Below are 6,212 nucleotides of genomic sequence, written 5' to 3'. Positions count from 1 at the left end.
TTTGACTCTAAAAATAATGGATTCGTATGACCCAGATACTTAGCATTATGGATAATACGAATTGCTCTTTTTTGCATCATAGTTAATGAGTGTATCGAATTTTTATAGTTATTACCCCAGCCTTCTGCACAATAATTTAAGTAGGGTAAAATTAATGAACAATAAAGAATACGGAGTGATTTGTAATCCAGAGCTTGCTTGGCTTTGTATAATACAGAGATACTTGTTGACACTTTTAATTTTACATGTTTAATATGTGATTTCCAGCTTATTTTATCGTCAATTATAACCCCAAGAAATTTATTTTCATGCACTCTTTCAACTTCCACCCCATTTATCTTTATACTTACTAGTGTATTTATTCTACAATTACCAATTAACATTATTTTAGTTTTACTCAGATTTAATGACATTTTATTCCTATCAAACCATATTTTCTATTTACCCATTTATTTTATTATTTTATCCAATAGCTGTTTAAAATTTACCCCAGAACAAAAATATTTGTATCATCTGCAAACAAAACCAGCCTCAAGACATTGGACACATTACAAATATCGTTTATGTACATGATAAATAATTTTGGGCCCAGCACTGACCCCTGTGGTACACCACACACAATGTCCAAACATGTAGAATTATGACTACCCAGATTTACAAACTGTTGCCTGTTACTTAAGTAGATTTTAATGCAGTCCAGTACTATTCCTCTAATTCCATCCCTCTCCAATTTTTTTAATAAAATCTCATGATTAATTGTATCAAATGCTTTTTTTTATGTCAATGAATATCCCAGTCACAATGGAGACTTAATCCCAAAATCTTAAAATAAAAATTATGTAATGAATACCTCGTAAAACAGATTAATATGTTTTTTGAGGCTAATGATAGCCCTGATAACTCTGCCTCCCTTCTTTGGGAAACATTCAAAGCATTTGTGCGAGGAGCATTAATCTCTTCCCAATCATTTCTTAACAAAGAGAATAGGGCCAAACAACAGAAATTGGAAATGGAAATCACGCAATTGGACATAGAAAATGCAGCAGCACCATCCATGATAAAACACAATAAAATTGCAATACTGAAATATAAGTTAAACAAGATATACTCAGACGAAGTTATAAAACTTTATTAACATACAAAACTAAATACAAAATTTAGAATTTGGTGATAAACCACAAAAACTAATAGCGCGTCAACCTCGTAAATTGGACGGGGCAAAAAACAATTTACAAAATTAGAACTGACAAGCGAGAAACATTACCACTGCCTAAAGATATTAATGATATATTTTTACAATACTATCAAGAACTGTACTAATCTAAAATGACAGAACAATCAGCAGCAATGGAAACATTTCTACAGACATGTAATCTTGCGGGTTTAGATCAGAAAGAGAGAGAATCACTGGGTGCTGAGATTACGATAAAAGACATCGAAGAGTCCATTAAATCTTTAAAAAACGGGAAGGCCGCAGGTCCTGATGGGCTAAGTTCTGAATTTTTTTTAAAAATTATGATCTGATTTCACCACGCCTACAGGCACTGTACAAATACGCTTACTCTCAACAGAAACTCCCAGAAACTCTAAATGAATTTACAATCATACTCATAACAAAACCGGATAAGGATCTTGAAGACCCAGATTCATATAGAGCAATAGCTCTCTTAAATACTGAACGGAAAATATTAACTAAAATTATATCTCATAGATTGGGCTCAGTGATTAACAAATTAATACACCCCGACCAAACAGGTTTTATTCCAAAACGTTACTCATTTTATAATCTGAGAAGACTATTCAATATTATATACTCAAATAGAATTGCTCATGCAGACCTAGTAATCATTTAGATGCTGAAAACGCATTTTATCAGGTAGAATGGTCATATTTATTTTCGGTGAAGGAAATTTTTCAATTGGGAGATAAATACTGCACATGGATTAAATTTATATACTCTAATCCAACAGCTAGAATATTAACAAAACCAATGTTATCAACTAAATTTAATCTTTCTAGAGGTTGTAGACAAGGATGCCCACTATCCCCGTTATTACTCGCTCTTGCAAATGAACCATTAGCAGAAACCGTTAGAGCCCATAGAGAAATACACGGGTATAATACTAAAGACACAATGAATAACTTCTCTTTATATGCGGATGATGCATTAATATATATTACAAAGCCAGAAACGAGCATTCCAAATCTACTACATCTAATGAATCAATTTGGTCAGTTTTCGGGATATAGAATTAATTGGAATAAAAGCGAAATCATGCCAATAACGGCTCAATTTACATACATTACAACAATCCCCTTTTAAAATAGTGAAGGAAATATTTAAATATTTAGGAATTTATGTAACTAATACATATACTTCTTTATTTAAATTAAACTTCCCACCTTTACTGAATAAACTACATAAGAATATTCAGTATTGGAAAACACTTCCCATTTCAATGTTTGGTAGAATTAATGCTATAAAAATGATATTTTTACCGCAATTACTGTACATATTCCAATCAATTCCGATATATATCCCAATTATTTTTTCAAAAAGGTCGAGTCTATTGTTCCAAGCTTCATGTGGGATTACAAGAATCATAGAATAGGCATAGAATAAGCAAAAAACATTTATGTAAATCAAATATAAATGGAGGTTTAGCCTTACCAAATTTTCTGTTTTATTTTTGGGCAGTCCATATAAAAAACATGAATTTCTGGCTGGAAGAAATGGATCAGCAAACAGATTGGTTAAGGATGGAAAGGAAGACTGTTTGTCTTTTGAAATCATTTCGATTATGTTTGCTCCCACAAAACTGCACAAAAAAAACATATAGGGAAAGTCCTATAATACATAGTGGTATACGAATCTGGAGATAATTTAAAAAAGGCTTTAAAATTGGATAATATGTCATTCTGTTTCCCCATTGTAAACAATCCTTTATTTAAACCCTCCAAATTGGATAACGGTATTACACAATGGAAACATTGCGGAATTAAAAAGATGCGACATTCTTATAGGAAAGGCACTTTTCTCACATTTCAGGAGTTACAACAAATCTACGGTTTACACTCAAATAACTTTTTCAGATATCTACAACTTAGAGATTATGTTAAATCGCATACACAAGATTATAGGACTAGGGAACCAGATATCCTTGATGAATGATTGAATAAACATCCTAATACAGAAAAATTAATAGCTTATATTTATAACATCCTCTTAGGTAGCGAGGTTCCATCGATGGAATTATATACACACATGGGGAAATGAATTAGGCCAACCTATAACTAAAGATATCTGGGATGAAAGTTTACAATATATACATCAATGCTCGTTAAATGCCAGACATGCTTTAATACAATTTAAAGTATTACACAGCTTACACTACTCTAAAACAAAACTAAATAGAATTTCCCCACATATCTCTCCTCTCTGTGATAAATGTCAGCATCTAGAGGCTAACTTAACACATACTTTTGTAAATTGTATAAAAATCAAAAATATTTTTAGAATAATTTCTGAAGTTGTCAATACTAAATTGGATCCCGATTCAAAACTAATAATACTAGGAATATCAGAACAAAGTCTAACACTTACAACAAGCCAAAAAAACTTTCTCGACTACAGCATAATAACTGGGAAAAAATTAATATTACAATTTTATAGGCCCTATAACCGCCACAATTAAAATGTGGATTATGGAAATGTCGGAGACCCTACACCTGGAAAGAATCCGACTTGTCTTAATGCACAAAGAAGAACTTTCTGTTAGAATATGGTCTCCATTCATTGACTATTTGAAGGGATAGATCGGGAACCTAACCGAAGCTTGAACTCGGGATTAGATGAAAAGTTTTGCTTTATAATTTACGAGCCTATCTCCAATGATGTATTATCAGTAAATCATTCCATTCTTTTTTTATCATGACATTTGTGTTTTTTATCTCTTAGTTTCTTCCTCACTATCTATAAAATAAAAAAAAACTAGAATCCACAGTTGATAATATTAATAATGTACGACTGATATAGATGAAATGTTTTTACCATAATATGTGTTTGCTTCTAATAAAAATATTATTTTATAAAAAAGAACCCTCTCATCCTACATTCCAGAGTATAGAAGCCCAGACGGTCAATTCTCTCAGCATATGACAGTCCCGCGGCCACCATCCCTGGAATTAACCTGGTGAACCCACGCTGGGCTCCCTCAATAGCAAGAATGTCCTTCCTCAAATTTGGAGACCAATTGTGCACACAGTACCCCAGGTGCGGTCTCACTAGGCCCCTGTACAACTGCAGAAGGATCTCTTTGCTCCTATACTTAATTATTTTAACGAAGGCAAACATGCCATTCGCTTTCTTCACTGCCTAATGTAACCGGACTGTCTCCCGAGTCCACATGTCTCGTGCTCATTGGCTTCTCTTCGGTACCCTTTCCCCAGCTGCCACATTGAGCCCAGTCGTGACGTGTGCGCTTCCTGCAGTTAATCAGCACTTACCCTGGGGAAGCTCAACACTCACCCTGTGGTAGTCAGACAGAGTTGGATCAGTCGGTGTCCCGGGTGGGTCATTGCCAGCCTAATGATTGCACGGTGATTATGCCGCTCGGGGCCCTGCCTTGTGGTCGACCCTTTCCACCCGCTTGCTGCATGTCTTCCTCCGCTCATCAATATGTTCACCATTGTTTGTTGCTGAGTGTGACTGAGCTCGCAGAGACGGGAAACCAAGCGGCCTGCTCCAAACTGCTCCTGAATCTGGCGATGGAGATGGTTTCCGGGGCACAAAGGGTGATGTGGGAATCCCTTGCGGAAATCCGTCAAACGCTACCAAAGCTGAGCAGAATATTGAAAGAGATACTGGTTCAAGGTTCGGCGACATTTATTATATTTCAGCTGTAAATGCTGCTGATCTTACAATATTGAACAAAACACACTTCATGCAAGTTAAGCACAAGATAGACACAAAATCCTGGAGTAACTCGGCAGGATAGGCAGCATCTCAGGATGGAAGGAATGGGTGACGTTTCATGTCGAGACCATTCAGACTGAGTCAGGGGAGTGGGAGAAACAGAGATAAGGAAGTGTAAGATGTGAACATGGACAAAGAGGACGGGGATTAATGAAAATGTAGAATATATCATTTTTAACCAGAAGGAACAACAAAAACAAACAGATAAAATGTAATCAGGGACAGTCAGACTGGTCGGAGAACTGTGAAGGGAGAGTGATGTAGAGAAAGGAAAATAAGGGATAGTTGAAGTTAGAGAAGTCGATATCCATACCGCTGGGGTGTAAACTCACGTTAATACGTTAATCTGTTTAAACAGGTAAAGACCAGTTCGCCTACATGGACACAGTGGGGCAGGGTTTATCTGAAGTGCCCACTCACCTGAAAGGTAAGGGATGGGACGGAACTGCCAAAGTCTGCCTTTCACTCTGAAACTGAATGTCTGCCTTTAGCTGCCTGATGAGAATCCGTCGGAACTTGAGCGCTGGGCCTTCCTTGCTGGCTCTGGAGGACGGGGAAATATGTATAAGTGTCACAATCCTCGGTCATTTCGTGGTGTCACAAAGTTTAATCAGACTGTTCCACGGGGAATCCAGCGACTGGCTGCTCTCTGTCAGTCAGCAAATCCCTCCCTTCCTCTCTCGCCCTCTCTCTCCCTCACACATTCCCACCTCTCTATCTACCACCATCCCTCTCTCTCCCTTCCCCCTCTCACCTTCCCTCTCTCTACCCTCCCTCTCTACTTCCCTCCCTCCCTATCTCTCACTCTCCCCCTATCTCTCCCTCCCTCTCCCCCTCTCTCTCGCCCCTCTCTCCCCCATCTCTCCCACCAACTTTCCCCCAATCACTCCCCACTCTCTCTCTAATCTCTCTCTCCCCTCTCTCTGTCGCCCCTATCTCTCCCTCACTCTCTCCCCCTCTCTCTCTTTCTCTCTCTTCATCTCACTGCCCTCCCTCTCTCTCTCCCTCAATCTCCCCTCTCTCTCTCTCCTCACTCTCTCCCATATCTCTCTCCCTCCTCTCCACCACTCTCTCCCACTCTCTCTATCTCCCCTTTCTCTACCCCCTCTCTCTCTCCTCTCTTTCCCCCCCTCTGTCTCCTCTTTCACCCCTCTGTCTCTCTCCCATCTCTCTCTGGCGCCCTCTCCATCCCTTTCTCGCTCCCCTCTCTCTCCTCTCTTTCCCTCTCGCTCTCCCC

At 38.1% G+C, this 6,212-nt stretch overlaps 1 long non-coding RNA gene across 1 annotated transcript in view; it reads left to right on the top strand.

The window, feature by feature from the left end:
- The first annotated feature begins 659 nt into the window (after window positions 1–659).
- The window catches only part of LOC116970095, a 19,697-nt gene continuing 14,144 nt past the window's right edge, over window positions 660–6,212 (top strand). Inside the window, exons 1-2 of the long non-coding RNA XR_004411008.1 lie at window positions 660–670; window positions 2,862–2,863. This is a non-coding gene — a long non-coding RNA (uncharacterized LOC116970095). The remainder of the gene's footprint in view (window positions 671–2,861; window positions 2,864–6,212) is intronic.

Source organism: Amblyraja radiata, unplaced genomic scaffold, assembly GCF_010909765.2.
Source record: "Amblyraja radiata isolate CabotCenter1 unplaced genomic scaffold, sAmbRad1.1.pri scaffold_523_ctg1, whole genome shotgun sequence".
Taxonomy (NCBI): Eukaryota; Metazoa; Chordata; class Chondrichthyes; order Rajiformes; family Rajidae; genus Amblyraja; species Amblyraja radiata.
Note: the sequence above shows the minus strand (reverse complement) of the source record. Positions and strands in the feature narration are given on the sequence as shown.